We start from the raw sequence: 15,884 nt of genomic DNA on the forward strand, positions 1-15,884 counted from the left end.
TCACTGCTCCCTTTAAGTCAACATACATCTGCATGATTAAATAATTCACACCGCATTATGGCATTCATTTAAACCAGTATAACATTCGAAAGCAAAGCAATCCGGAAACATTTCCTTTAGGAATATGATAAAGAAGATGATGAAGACAGTCTTTATTTGCCATTTCTTGACAGCTTCTACTGCTGCCATTTGTACACAGCCGCTGCGGAGTACGCTGGAATGCTTTCAGATTACAGATGCCGTTCAAACAAAGCGATCCTCCAGCAGCATGGGATCCGTGGGATCTCCAACGAGGCCTGCACCCTCAAAGCACGCTGTCTTGGACTAGATGTAAAGGTCAGATGTTTCTCTGAACTGCTTGGTTGTTTGGAAGTAGAAGAGACTGCTCTGAGTGATGGCTTTGGATAACTGCCTTGACAGGTCTTTCTCACGCCGAGCGCAGCATATAGGACTATCCCTGTGCTGCAAATATACAAGTGAGTTTGAATTAAGAATGTTTTCCCCGCACTGTTGGCTGCAGCCTGTGACAGAACTCATCCTGTTTGGAGAGCAGTTTATCATCGGAGGGCTGTTATCGATCTTTCCCATTCTAGAACTGGGAAGTCGTGGTGAGCACCCCATGTAATACTTGAGTTTTGGACTGTAGCACCATGCTAGATTATCCAGATGGCGGTCTAGACATTTTGGATTACATTCCGCTGAAGTCCCAGATTATTATTGGGGTGGAAAATGAATTTTGAAATCGATGGTGGGTGTGGGTGGATATCCTTTTTGGTTTATCATCGTTTGTTTACTGGTAAACAGATTAGGCTGAGAAGAGCTTTTTGAATCCTGAGTGCTTTAGTGATTATGCTGGAAACCATTGGGAAAAGCCAGTTGAAGAAGCCCATAATATGGAAAGCTGAATTTTCCTTGCTTTTTTTTTATAAAAATGTGTTGTAGTACATAAACGTGTTTCAAAACCCACCGTTCCCTCCCCCGTCCACACAATCCATGCATGGACACTAAGCTGCACAAACAGCCCATTTTGAATTGTTTTTGTGATGTCATGAAGACCAGCACATTCACATGTCCGCCTATTCAGCATGCAGCAGTTTAGCCCCACCTGTACATGCGAAAGTTATAAGGAGTGTTTCATGGGTCAGTGTCATGATTTCTATTCTTGAGGTCATCAAAAAGAAGTGATGTTTATGGTGCAATGCCAAGGTCAAATCATAATCTAGCCTCTGCCAATCTTAGTCCATTAGTTTTACAATTTTGAAATTATTATTATTATTGTCATTTTGCATGTGTGTGTATGTATATGTATATACAGCGATGAACTGACAACCTGTCTAGGGTGTTTTCCTATATATATGTGTGTGTATGTATATATCACTGCTGTCGGAAGAAAACCTCGTAAATTTCATGATGAATGGACCAAAAAAAATGCTGACGTCATTGGTTTTCATTGTCTCATGTGACACGTTTTCTTCCTTCTGTACAGTTACTATTTTGGAGATACTTCTTCCGACATTTTATATATATATGTGTGTGTGTGTGTGTGTGCATATATATATATATATATATATATATATGTATGTGTGTGTGTGTGTGTGTGTGTGCGTATATATATATATGTTCACGCACACATGAGACAGTCTATTTTTGGGATAAACAGGAATAAAGAGAAGTGTAAACGTAAACTATGGCTGGTTTTGGTACATAAAAACACAAATATTGTAAATGGACCAATGGGAAATCAATTAAATATAAAAAAAATGCAGGAAATGGGCACTTTATAGAGGTATTTCTGGCAGAATGCAAACACCCAAAGAGTAAGAGTGTGCATAATCAGCTATGATCTTATCCTGCACTGCTTTTGGTCAAAACTGCATTTTCAGTCAAGTATTCAGTTAAAGGCTATAAATCCAGTTTGATAATTTCTTGACGCAAAGACATAAATCCACTTTTTAAAAGGACAGTGCAGTTCTGTTAAAAATGTACACTGTCTTATAAACGTGGAACTGAAGTTCAAAGACCAGCCTGCGTAGTTACAATGGAGTAGTGCGTTTAAATGATTTCTGTTCTGTGTTTTGGCTGACACCCTCAAACAGAGCAATTTGCAAATCACAGCACCTGTTTAAGCATGCCAGTGTTTACACATCCATCCTAGGCGAGGAAAGCTTCTCTATTTTGCACTGTCTGTTATACCAGCATGTCTTCTAGATATCTAATGGAATAGATGAAAAATTCGCATTCCCCGCGGTCCAGGAAGACGCCTATACTGTTATCTTAAAATTGGGCGCCGGTATGTGAGCATAATGTAACACATTCCAGTAGTTTAAAGCAACTATTGACAGATAAAACTCTTGTTCGCAGAACATTACATGAATACTGCAGTGCCTTCTCAGCTACATCAGATATGAGGTGAACATCTTTATCTAGAGCACTCTGTACTGAGTCGAGGGGAGCAACTCTTTAGCAAGGCTTTAGGCTGCTCTTGCTCCAAGAAGAGACCTCCATCCTTCCAGGGTCTCGTTCGTCTGCATTTTTAATCTGCACTCTGGCCATTCGGCTAGACCTGTTCCCTTCATGTGAGATCAGTCAAAGCCAGATGGAGACATCCCTCCCCCAAGTCATATATTAGTCTTCGTTCCTCTGCTTCTCCCTGACATGAAGAAAAGCACTTTGCTGAAGAACTTCTTCCTTTTTTGCTTCCCGTATTCACTTTCACTGAGCTTCTGGGTCGAGAGGGAAGGCATGAAATGTAAAAATAGCTTGACGTGGTTGTCTGAATGCTAACGTAATAATCATTTTTTTAGTTGTTTCAGTTCCCTGAAAAGCTCAGGGATACTGGAATGACTAGAAAGGCTAAAGAGGCACAGCACAGTAGCCGAGTGGGGGGAAAAAACGAGATCTGTGTGCACGTAATCAAATTAAGAATAGCTCAGCTCGAATTACCACCAATTTAGGCACAAGGACAAAATGTACGTCTCTGCAATTTGTTCTTATAACGTTTTCTGGTCAGGAGGACTAGCTGGAGATCAGATGATGAGCAGAAATAAATAGAAAGCAGTGTCCGTTTTGTCTTCGGTGCTCGCATGTAATACCTTTTGGTTCTACTTCGTGACATTTGGACCACAAAAACACACGAACATCCCTACACTGTTAGAAATAAAGGTACTATGCAGGTACATTTTTCCTTCATCAAGGCACAAACAGTGTAAATGTTCCCTCAAAGGTACTACAGTGGTTTTAAGGTCCAATTGTGAACCTTAAATAAGTTTTTCCAGGTGAAAAGTACATATTTGTACCTTTTTCATAACCTAATGTTTTAAAACAGATCAATAAAATAAAAAGTCTGGAGACGAGACGGGGTGTGTGGAGTCAGTACAGCTTAGAAAACATCATTTCAGTGGATTATGGTACAGTAGTTATGTTCCCTGACTAAAGGTACTGAGATGTACTCTTGAGGGTACCACCCCAGTGACAAGAGGGGTACTGCCCCAGTGACTGTTCAGTACCTTTATTTCTGAGAGTGCACATTATTGCAGACTATATGGTCAGTTACTCTGTGGAAACTAAAGAAAAGCGGGTTTTTGGAACTTCTATCTTGATCCACTGAAGTTCTTTATCCGTGCTTATCCTCGTCTTAACCTTTTAGCCTGTTCAGGCAGACTCCTTTAGGCTATCTCAGCAGCACAGACAGTATCTTGACAGGGCTATAGGATAAGTCCTAGGATGGGGAAATGTATGCTGATTTATTATGCTAATTTATGCATTTATCTTGCTCAAAAAGAACTTCAAAATTTGAATGCTAATTTATACAGTTCTTCTCAAGTCACAGTGCCTGGTAACAAAACGTCCGCAGCTGTCAAACTGTCTTTCAGGATACCTCGAAATGTTTTGTTTACCCCACCAGACAAATATAAAATCCAAGTATATTTATTTACCATTTCAAAACCTCATTTTCTCTGTTGTCGGTCTGTTCCGTCGTTTCCTGTAACAAAAACGCAGGAATCGATCGGCTGATACGCCGTATACATTTCAACGGTGCATTATGAAAGAGGAAGAATTCCCGTAATCGGGGGCCACACAGATATCCGCAACCCGCCCTGCCTTGCTGTTAGGAGGCTATCGATCATTAAGCCCCCCTTCTTCAGTCCCCCCCATCTCTTGTGGGTTCTCAAGTTGCAAGCATCATCATCAGCTAGCAGGGAAGTGGAGTAGGGTAACAGACAGGAGACACGACCTTCACCCTGGGATGAGGTCAAAGGGCTGGATAGGCTTTTTTAGCCGAGCACCACAGTTGTCGTTGTATGCTTTAACCGAGGCCTGATTAATTAGGGTCACGTCTATAAGGAACGTCAGCAGATGGGAGAATGAAGATTACTCAGCTGTGTTGGTGGCAGAATTGGTATTGAGTGAAAATGGAGTGAACAGAATGGACTCCAGCCAAATGTGTAGAAGTTTATTTTTGAATGAAGTGTTTATACACTACTAATCCAACGTTTGGGATCCAGCGTTTTCAATAGCACGTCCAGTTAGCTGTAGATAAATTAAAAATAATAAAATAATATGATTCTAATATGATAGTCCTGTGCAACCTCACACATTTTGTGTCATTTATAACTGAGAATTTGAAATACAAGAAGATGATGAGAATCAGAGCTGTATATGATTCTAAAATAAAATTTAAAAAGCAAGAACTGTAGAACATCAAGAGTGAAGTCATAAAAGAACTATTCACAATTGTTTGTGATGCAAAATTGGAGACCAAATCTCAAGGCTGAAATTGACAGAAAATTGTTCTAATTAGGTAATTATGTCATTGTGTTGTTTAGCATTTTACAATTTCTTCTCAAAATGCTTAACATATTGAAAGAACATCTGAAAATACCTTTTAATTAAGTGTACATTCTATAGGTTATCATTAGTGAAACCAAAGTTCTTGGCTCAAACTGAAACTGAAATTCAGGTCAGACTAGACAGAAAAAACAAAAACCAAAAAAAGGCTGAAAATAAGTATAAACAGTTTACTTAAAATGAATTTACTAAAATGATTACAGTATGCAGGCTACAGTGTGGCCTATGACATCCAACATCCTCATACAAAGCAATGAATTCCATTTTTTTAGTTATGATTTATGTTTGTCATTTGTGAATTTTTTTCGTCATTTCAAAAACTGTGGCTTTAATACTCAACTTGAACCAAGGCTGTAAATCGGTTGTCTAAAGTTTCTAGTAAGTCTTTGATTTTGACACTTTGTTGAAGCAATCTTTGTCCTTTTTTTCCAGTCGAAAATTTTAATGTTTTTCTCAGCTGAAAATGGTCAAAATTGCATTTTAGTTTGAAAATTTTATAATAATAATTATTGAATGTACAATAACAAAATTGATTAATATAAAGTATATGACGTGATTGCAGTCTTACGGTAGTGTATACAGTACACAGACGGAATTTAAAGCTGCGCATGGAACACTTGTGTTCCAGAATTTGCCCAAATTGAATCCGTAATCTGGACAAAGCTACTGCAAATATGCAGACGACACAGGACACAAATGGAGCCTGAGGGCTGGAGTTGTCCTCAGAGTGCTCTGTGGTCCCCTGTGCCCCGGAGCCCATTTATTCTTATGCGAAGAGCCTTTTATCACATGATTACTCAATGTGAAGAAGAGTGCATGTCATTAGCGAGCCACAAGACTGTGGCTCTCCAAGGAGACTCGCTCTGGCACTCTGTCTTTGCTTTGTGATCCCTGCCACAGGTCAGGTTGGATATATAGTGTAAGGCAAGCTGTAGTGCATTATCTTCCCTGAGGTTATTTAACCCTTAATAGTGTAAAATTCTTATTGTTTGTTTTGCTATATTTTACATAATTAATTACATATTTATCTAAATAATTACACATTTACATACTGAAGTCTTCTGGCACTTTTTTCTGTTTGTCTTGATGCCAAAAAATGACAAAAATTCAGAAATTTGAAGTTTTTTTTTTCTTTCCACAAACAAGACAGTAACCATGACAGTAAAGTTTAAATTCCATACTTTTGACAAACTACTCCATTTTTCCAATGAGATATGAGTGAGAAATAGTTCATATAAATATATACACTGCATTTTTTTATTGATGGAAGCTGCCAATTCTAAAGGTTTTTAAGGGTCAAAGAAAGTCTGTTCAAGTATTGCAATTGCAGGAGTTTGGGTTTCCGTTTGTTGGTAGCAAACAGCTTCTGCAGATGCATATTAGAAAGGCATGATTGGAATCAGTCTAGTTTGGAATTGGCAGATTTTTGCTTTGAACACTCAATTGGCAATTAGCCAATTTATTGTTTTTGTTTTGACCATTGCAATTTTATGATGTCAATAACATGAACTGGGTGGGAAGTGCACTCGCACTGTACTACTGTACTCTATACCAAAATATTGTAGCATAATTACACATGATTCTTTGATGCAGTAGTTTATTTGATTTATGTATTTTAAATAGGCAACTGATTTTTCATGTACAACTTTAAAATGCTTGTTCAGCCCATTAAAGAGAAAGTAATATTGGACTAAACGTTGGCTAAAAGAAAGTGCTGGAAATGGTGTTTCATTTATTCCACACAGTGTGAGCAGGTTTAAAAAAAGACTGATAAAAATCATCCCTAAAAGTGGCCATTGGTCAATTTGGCAGTAAAAATCTGAAATAAAATTCATGAGTGGTGCATTCCAAGTGCATAATATTGCTGCCCAAAGAAAAAACGTGTATCTCCATTTTTGTCAATTTTTATTTGTCTATTGGACAAAAAGAAATGCCTCAAAATCGGTTAGAATAAAATCTCTTTACCTTAACTTACATTAAAAGCTAACTGCATTTTTTTCTCTCTCCTGTAAAATTACCATTGTTTTTCTTTGGACAGAGACGGTATGATGTTTCTGTTTGACCTGTAAAATGAGAAGTCGAGTATCATAGAAGAAAAGGAAATCACATTTTTCAAATACATCAACACTCGGGAATGGCGGCTACTTCACTGCTCGGAAATGATGATTTGGTTTGGAACCGGATTGTGAATCACAAACATTTGTCAGTTTGTCTTTGCCATCCCCTCGATTAAAAAGCTTTGTCCAGAGCCTCATCTCAGAGATCCTTTTGTGTGTGTGTGAGTTGAGGCGGAAGCATGGCACTGATTGCCGTCCAGATGTCCATTAGCTTAATTGAATGTAGGAACAGCAGACTGGTGGGGAACTTCTGGAAAGAAGGAGGCCGGGCCCGAGCGGGGGACAAGGAGCCAAGAAGGCTGGCGGAATGACCAGGCTTTATCTCCGTTCTAGGTGGTAATAAGATTGCAGCCTTCCTGCCTATGCGTTAACGTCCTCTCTCCCCATAAAATCCACACGACCCAGTCCGCCACTGAAGCCCCGCACCCACCCAGCACCAAACATTTCTGACACACCTCGTGGGGACTAGCTGTCATGGCAGTTGTGTGGTCAGATTAGTGCCTGTACGGGCATGATGGTCACATGTCATGAGGGAGGCTTAGCCATGCTGGCTTGTGGTGGTAGTAGGCTTCGTCCTGTTGTCATTCAGGAGGACAAAGAGGTATTTTTAAATGTGGTGGTTCTTCCCCCCCGTCTGGGCGCTGGAGACACTGGGCTCAGATACCTGATCCACCCATAGCCAGCTGTACCACAGGCACAATGACATATTTAAAATATTCCCAGGTACGGCTCGTCGGGGTCCGTGTTCACAAAGCTTCTCAGAGCAGGAGTGCAGGAGCCCATCCTACATCAGCACTACTATTCCGAGAAGGTTTGTGACTGTTTACAGTAATTCATGTCTGTTTATTTAAGCCATTTGTGATTGCTAGTGTTAATTTCTTATTAGCGTCCTGATGGGACGTTTTCTTATTGTTCTGAGTCAACATAATGGTCATGTTGGGGCTTGCAAATAAATCAGATTTTAATAATGAATGTTTTGTGAAGTACATTTCCAGCTGAAGCGCACAGTTTGCCCTAACATAAGGCATATGAAGCATGAAGTGTATTATCATAATTACGTTTGGCTTAGGTCCGCTCTACAGTTTCTGTATTTGTGCAATTACTGTTGTCCTTTATTATCATTTTTCTGATTAATAACCAGAGTTACCGTGAAAGTTGAGGCTGAAACAACTTTAATAGCCAGTGGAATACATGATTTTAATTAGGGTGAAAATATGAGATACCGACTGTGGGTCTCTTGTGACCATCTGCAATATCCAGCCATTATCTGGGGCTGGAGCTGCTAGACTAAAACAAATACGCAAACTGATATTAATACAAGGCCAGTGCTTTTGTTTGCTGTGAGCCCTTGGAGTGCATCATTATGAGTGTGAAGACATTATGGGCAAATTTGCTGAAGAAGGCATGCGTGTAAAAGAAAGGAGGTCACTGTTTAGTTCTTAAAAAAGAACAGGAAAAATAGACCATTGTTATTCTCGCAAAGCTCCTTTTGCCGCTTTATCGAGGGCTACAACAAAGGTTCTGTTGAACTGGCATGGTATTTCAACAGCATAGTGCTCACTGAAATCATCTGTTTAACTGAATTACATTGAGTCTTTTAGATGTTGCTGAAACCACGTCAACCCTGCAGGTCTCTCAACACTTAACTGACACACAGCAACGAGCTATTGTAATGGAAGATTGCATCTGACAGGAAACCTCGCATTACGTTCACCTCAGTAACTTAGGAATTAGCACAGTGGTGGTGGACAGAGCAAGATGCTTAAATAGAAGGATGAAAATCAATAGGTGTTGTGAGGGTTAATGGGCAGACGTATGTCTGGACAACCGGGAAGGAGCTAAGCAGGGCTTCGGGGAGCAGCGTCCAAGCTCAGGCCCATAGCACAGCCCCCCAGGGAGTGAGCCAAAGTGGATGAAACTTGGACGAACATGCTTGGACCAGCAGCCACTAATGCTGGACTGCAACGATTACCATGCAAGCAGTTATACGGTGCTGAGTTAGACAGAATGTGAGCTGCTGTTTCAAGCATGAATTCTCCATTTTAGCTCAGACACATTTTGCGACCTGTAAATGAAGACTTGACAGTATAAGACTAGAAGGCAGTAATGTAGGTGGGAACCCTCAGGGCCTTTTAGACCTTCAGAGAAGACCTAGTGTTTTAAAAATAAATCTGTAGTTTTAGTTTATTTTTATTGATCAGAATCACGCTTGTGTTTAAGCTCTACAGGCATTATAATAATCCTCTTGGTTGGAAACAAAAGGGGTAATGAAAAATTGTTCAGTCAGGATTTTTTCTCGGTGGTATCTAGGTAGACACAGCCAAGCGAGTTGTCTCATTGGTTAGGACTTCAGGAGCCGAACTGAAGGCCTTACACATTAGATTAACGAGCAACACGATTAGAAAGCGACAAAGGAATCAGCCAAACGCAGTTTGATTCCAATAAATGGGACCAAATTTGTGTTGAAAAACATCATTGAAGGCCTTCTGGAGGTTCTAGATTTGTCCTTGACTACGAATTCAAGCTGTAGTCTAACTAGGTTTTAGTCAGATGTTAGAAATGAAAAGGATGCAATGACTCTTTACCGAGTCACTGAAAAACTGCTACTTACAAGGTAAAATATATGTTAATGCAAATTAAAAACTTCAAATAAAAATATGAAATGTCTTTCACAAGCCTTAAATATCCATGTTTAATCTAGAAAATGTTCATGTTCACAAGTGTTAGTTTAATGCTAACATACTATTGGAACTCCCATAGGGGAGCTAGAAATAAGCACTAGGTGGTATTTTCTATTTTTTTTTCTATTTATGGCTGTAACTGAAGGCCTAGCTCTAGCAGTCAAGCACTAAACACTGCTTGCACTACTTTTTCACTTGGATTTTCATATACAAAACCCCGATATTTAACATTCCACTTTCCTCTAAATACATTCTAGGGCTTAATGAGTACAGGACTGCATTAAGTCAGGGCACAAAACTGACTGACAGACTTCACATTCGCTTACTTCATTAGCGCTGATAATTGGTGACAAAATCAACAGCGGATCACGATGGCGCCGAAACCTTCAGCCGATGGTTAGTGAGATGACACCGCACGGGGCGAGCAGCCGCACCATTCTTCTGCGTGGACGAGGGGAGACATTTACTAATGAGGCCAAGCCTTCCAGCCTGTCAGGCTACTCCATCACGCACACACGCACAGATACGCACACACACCCACACGTGTTGGCGACTGGAAACAGCAGTAAATCACAATTAAGATGACATGGCTTAACAAGCTACACTCCCAGCCCCACTGTTAATACCATAGACCCACAGAACTACTACAGCGTAACTAATAGTTAGATCATTTGTATTACTACAAGCTAATTGGTGTGCAGTGGCCACGGTTTGTTCCTTTGTGTGATGTTTTCTTGTTAATGTAATATTCAGGAACAAATGAATGTTTAATATGTTTATTTTACAAAGTGAACATTGAGATTTTATGGCTTAATGTTCTACTTAGCTGGTCTCTAGGAACCAAACTGGAGCAAGTGTTGGGGTGAACAGGGTGCAGGACACTTTCAGAAAGAGTACTTTCTTTGTCTTATGGTTCCTCATGTCATATAATCTAACATGATGCCTTCATAAAAAGCTTAAAATCTTGCTATAAAGAATTAAGAAATGCAAATTACAGACAGGTTGATCTTTCTTAGAACCTCTGCTGACAGAACTCTGACTTTTTGCAACTTTCTACAGTGGGACACCTTTACTGGATAAACTAAGTAACTTACCAGATCATCTACTGTAAGCAAACCTTAAACCTAAAAATAATATAATAAAGCACAGTTTTTATTTATTTGTTTTCAACATATTGGAAAAAAATAAAACATACTAAATATGTTGATGTTTGTACACGCCATAATTTTGTTCTACGTTTTTCCATTATGTTATGTTCAGCAAATAAAGCCTTTTGCATTACAAGCATACTAATAATAATAATAATAACAATAATAATAATAATAATAATAATAATAATAATAATATAAGAGGTGTGTTCTCTGTAGAGGATTTTTTACGTTATTTTTACAAAATCAACAAATGTAATTTAAACAGAAGGGTCCATGTTTTTGCATATCACAGTGTTTATTATTTATTATTATTTTCCTTGTAATGTGTATGAAAATGATGTATATGACTGATATCTGGGTGAAACTGTACAGCAACAACCAACAATGTTATTTGCTTCAGAAAAATCAAATATAAGCTTCTGGATTTTCTTTCCAAACCTCTATTGGTCAGTATCTAGTGTTGATAATTGTAGTCATTATTGTTGTAAATGAATAATGAACACAAGTAAAAAGTATTCACTCGTAAGCCTCCTGAGTAACCGTCCCAGTTTACTAGTAACACCCTGTCCCACTGCGCCAATTTATTATTGGTAAAGTGGGACAGAGCATTTACATTTACAACATGACAAACTTTGAATTTAACTTACGCTGTACTTTCACATTCCACTTACATATTCCATATGTACAAAAGATATGTATACATATATTTGCTCATGTTAAAAATGTGATGTTTTAAAAATATGCACTAACTGTGCCATTTTGACTATAGATATTTGCCAATTTATGCACATATAAGCCAACATATTAAATTATAGTGTCAGTATTTATTATCTACATATGTGTCAAACGTATATGGGAATATATTACAAAGTTGACAGAGGTAATGAAAAATATATGTAAATATATTTGAGGTGTAAAATCTAAAAACCCTAAACCAGGTTTTACTTCTTTATAACCTTAACATGATTTGCCTCATACTGCCATATCGTTGCACTTACCATTCATTTTCATGACCCTCGTTTTAAAATTTAATAATGAACTCCCTCAAAAGTGATATCACAAACAATTGAACATCTTACAGGATGAACTCAGTAATGATTCTTCATTACTGAAGTTACTTTAACACATGAAGATAAAATTAATCAAGCTTTTGTGTCCCACTTTACCATTTGTTACCAATAATCACCCTAATATCTGCATACGCTCATTAGTTTTAGCCCTAATATTTCGTTGTTGTCAGAAGAAAACATTGTATCTCCATTTTTGTTGTTTTTCAGTTGTTGATAATTTGAAAATGCCTGTTGCTGTTTACATTGTGTGTAAATTTCATGATGAATGGACCAAAAGAAATGGACCAAAATGACTTGGGAAAAGTCTGCTTCCATTGACTTACATTAAAAGTGAAGTAGGTTTTTTCCTTCTCCTGTAAAGTTACCATTTTGGAGATTTGTGGAGGTTATGGAGGTTTTGTTCCAACAACAGCGATATGCTTTTGGTGTATATTATTCCTCTGTAAATGTTAGATCTTGGTAATTTAAACAAATGAATAAACAAAGGTGCCTCGTCTCCGTGAAAGGAACTCTTCCAGTGTACGATTCAGGAGAGAGTCACACAAAGCCGTAGGATAAGCCTTCACCTCGTAAAATTATTTCCATGAATGATGCCCCCCTCCTCCCCTTTTAGGAGAATTGGATTATCTGGTGTGATTGATTTCCAGGGTATTGTGCGGCGCCTTCGTTTAGAATGTAAATAAATCAGAAGGTCACCTTCACTTAATTAGCTTCAATGCAGCGTTGCTTTGGCCGGCAAATGGGCGTTTGTATGTCTGCAAACAAACATTCAGACAAATGGACGCAGGCCCATATTTGTGCGAGGAAGACTTAGTGTCTGTTTGCATAGATATTCTTGGAAATGCACTTAAAAACTTGAGAAGGTGAATATGGGCGTAGAACCAAGGTGTAAATTCCACAGAGCAACTGAAGATGTTTTCTCATTTGTAGTTAGTTTTACGTTACATAGCTGGTGATGTGATTTGGAATGTGTAAATGCTAGAATTACATTCTGGCAGATGTTGGATATGAACGCAACAAGGCTGAATTAACCTTCACTTAACCCAGAGTGGCATCTGCTGTCACGTCCATTCATTTTATTAACTAAGCTTGTCTGTCAGAACCTGTACTTTCCCTATTTGTAGGAAAAATGCCTGCAGTGTGAGCTACAATTAACTGACACTGAATACCGTGCTTATAAATATGCAGTCTGGGTAATAGCACACTTCTAATGGCCTTTCACATGGATGCTTTTCAGTGATAAGGACTTTGATTCAATAATTAACGCTGCTGATCGATATTTAAAAAGACCAAGGTGGAAAATAATCCAGTCCAGATACTGAATCCAGTCGCAACTGAGATCGATATGATGGCAAAAATGCTCAGAACTTCCAGTCAACTAATAACACCCTTTAGTGTGATGGCATGACAAGCGTCACAGGACAGGCAGCGCCTCAGCTTGTAATGTGATATATAATTAACCTGAACCGGACCTTGTGTTGATTCTTAATTATTTGGTGGGGGCCTTTGCTCTTAATTGTGTCCACAGTTCTCTTGAAAGAAACGGGGGAGGGGCAGAGGTCATGGCACTTACAGAGTGTCAGAAAGGCTGGAGTAAGAGGCTTTCGCTCCCTATAGACCTCATTAGGCCTTGAGGGGAAGTTGAGAGAGTCTGACCACTGTACTCCACTGGAGAGCAGCTACTGCTTTCAACTACAGCGGCCATAACTTTAAAAGTGCTTGTTTAAAGCATGCGTCTCGGTTTCCACGGATAAATCTCAGCCCAAGAAAACAAAATCCGTGATATTGTTTTATCAGGATCTAGACTGACATTCTTATTTTTATAGTTCTAGGTTAAAAGGAAACTTTCTAGGGCTGTGCAACAATTACAATAATTCAATTGCAACTCATCACATTATTTTGGGTGCCACACATCCTATTTGACTCAAATTTGACCTTAAACTGAGACTTTCATTTATAAAGCAGTGCATTTTGTTATAGCTCCATGAGGGGGCAAACTGGCCATAGCTGGAAATAGCTTTGGTTTTATCAAGAGGGCCGTCAATGAAAGTTCCTCCCTTTTAAAAGCAGTATTTGAATGAGAGCCATGCAGTGACATATAACGAGCAGCTGGGCTTCAGGCTGGACCTACAGATGGCTCTAAGGGTCAAACTAGAATAAATAACAGCATTAGGAAATTACTGCCTTTAATATTTTATCACTAATACATTGTTTTTGCAATTCAACTTAAAACTGGTAACTTTTTATTAAAGAAAGACAGATTTTCTGATTACTTCTCTTATTCTTGCAACGTATGCTGAGAAAATAGAAGCTTTTTGAACTGAGAACACTTAACGCCCTGGTATTGAAGTGAAACATCCAGTGGGGTCTATTTATAGCCTCGCCAGATGATGAAAGCTTGACAAATCAAAACCTGGAAATAAGTGATTTTTTTTGTTTTGTTTTTTTTTCAGGAACATGTAGCAACCTAAAAATCTTTTAGCACATCAGTGACAGGCAATGAAGGCAGATATGATTAGTGGATCAAATGCGTCTTTAATCTGTGGATGAGAAGTGATTATAAAGCTCGGTGCAAAACAACCGGCTTGAAATTCTAGCACTTTCCCAAATGCAGTTATCACAAGATTTTTTTAGCTGTTCTGACCATGCAGGTGCCATCAGAGTGGTGAAAGCTCTGCTGCAGTGTAATAAAGGAGCACCACCACTTCCCAATTTGGTCAGAATGAATGGAAGTGATGGGCAGGGATTAGAGCTGGTTCGATGTTGCACTGTTGTAACGAGGCATGCTTTTAAGAAAAGCTCAGTATCTCGTTGTCTCCTGCCGACTCCAGTGGCTTGTCTGAAGTGCCCCGCCAATACCACAATCCCCCCGCTCCTACCCCCGCTGGGTTCCAGCTGTCCAGACTGGAACAGCTGAGGAGCTTCCCTGAGATCAGAGGCATACGCCCAAACCTCTCTGCTTGCGCAGCTGACAAAACCCTGCCATGGTGCTATGCTCCCCACCCCCTACCCCAGTACACCCAAGCCTTCCGCCTTTTGCTTCAGGGCCGCAGTGCCGGAATCCACTGCAGTGTCGAGGGTGTGGGTGGCACGCTCTGTTGTTTTAGCAACACGCTCCAATAGTCCCAGGCGTCAAGTCCCTAAACCAAGCGTGTCCGAGACACATATCTGTCACTGGAGAGCGCCGTCCCTCTCTGGCTCAGATGTCTCGAGCCCTCCCTCTCGGAAAAGCAGAAGACAGAATAACGAAGGCTCCCAAACCCGAGCTTGGCTTCCATTTAAATGGAAGAAGCATTGCAGTGGAATTATATTATGTATTTGGGTCAGTTTGTGTCAGGCCGGCCCGAGTTTGCTCATCAAGAGTTGGATTTTTCTCACTAATCTCTGTGTAAAGCAGGAAACAAGAAACAGAATCTTTCAGCTGAGGTTTTGAAGATGTACAGCCCCCCCCCACACACACAAAAAAAGCCCTCGCCTAGTTCATCTTGCCGCATCCTTTTTCCAAAGTACGCCAGAGAATTAATCGCAACTTTATGTAACAGTGCTCTGACCAAGCAAGGCTCTAATAGACACCTAACAAAACCAGACAAGAAACCCCCCCAACCTCTTATCAGCTCATCAGCATGGAAGCAAGAGAACATACAAATGAAAACCCACATAGCCGATAACCCCCTTCCAGGCACTCCGAGTTTTGCTTATTTCCTTTCCCTTTTTTCAATCTCCACTTTATTTACACTTCCATCACCTGGGTCTTCGGGCCATGCCGGATTCTGGGGTCACGAACGGCAAACGAGAAAACAAGACGAGATTTTTTATTTTTTTTTCCTCTCTCTATATCCCCTGCCCGGTGACCTTCTCGGCAGTTGAAGTGGAGGAAGCCAGCAAGGCAGGGGCTGACCGGCTGAGCAAGGAGAAATAATACCTTGGAGCAGAAGAGTGGAAATGGAGTTTCCTGCTGGGCACACCAGACCCGCTGCAAGGGCCCAGGAAGGATAATAACTGCGCTGCCTTTGTGGA

At 39.7% G+C, this 15,884-nt stretch overlaps 1 protein-coding gene across 6 annotated transcripts in view; it reads left to right on the top strand.

The window, feature by feature from the left end:
* The window catches only part of pcbp4 (poly(rC) binding protein 4), a 106,814-nt gene that overhangs the window by 15,050 nt on the left and 75,880 nt on the right, over positions 1-15,884 (top strand). For 2 of the 6 annotated variants that reach the window (XM_036559319.1, XM_036559320.1), the window contains exon 1: positions 7,710-7,776. The exons of the other annotated variants lie outside the window; for them this stretch is intronic. The gene's annotated coding sequence lies outside the window, so the exon portion shown is untranslated. Of the gene's footprint in view, positions 1-7,709; positions 7,777-15,884 lie in introns of those variants that run through there. 6 annotated transcript variants of the gene reach the window in all.

The sequence above is a fragment of the Colossoma macropomum genome, unplaced genomic scaffold (genome assembly GCF_904425465.1).
Source record: "Colossoma macropomum unplaced genomic scaffold, Colossoma_macropomum, whole genome shotgun sequence".
Taxonomy (NCBI): domain Eukaryota; kingdom Metazoa; phylum Chordata; class Actinopteri; order Characiformes; family Serrasalmidae; genus Colossoma; species Colossoma macropomum.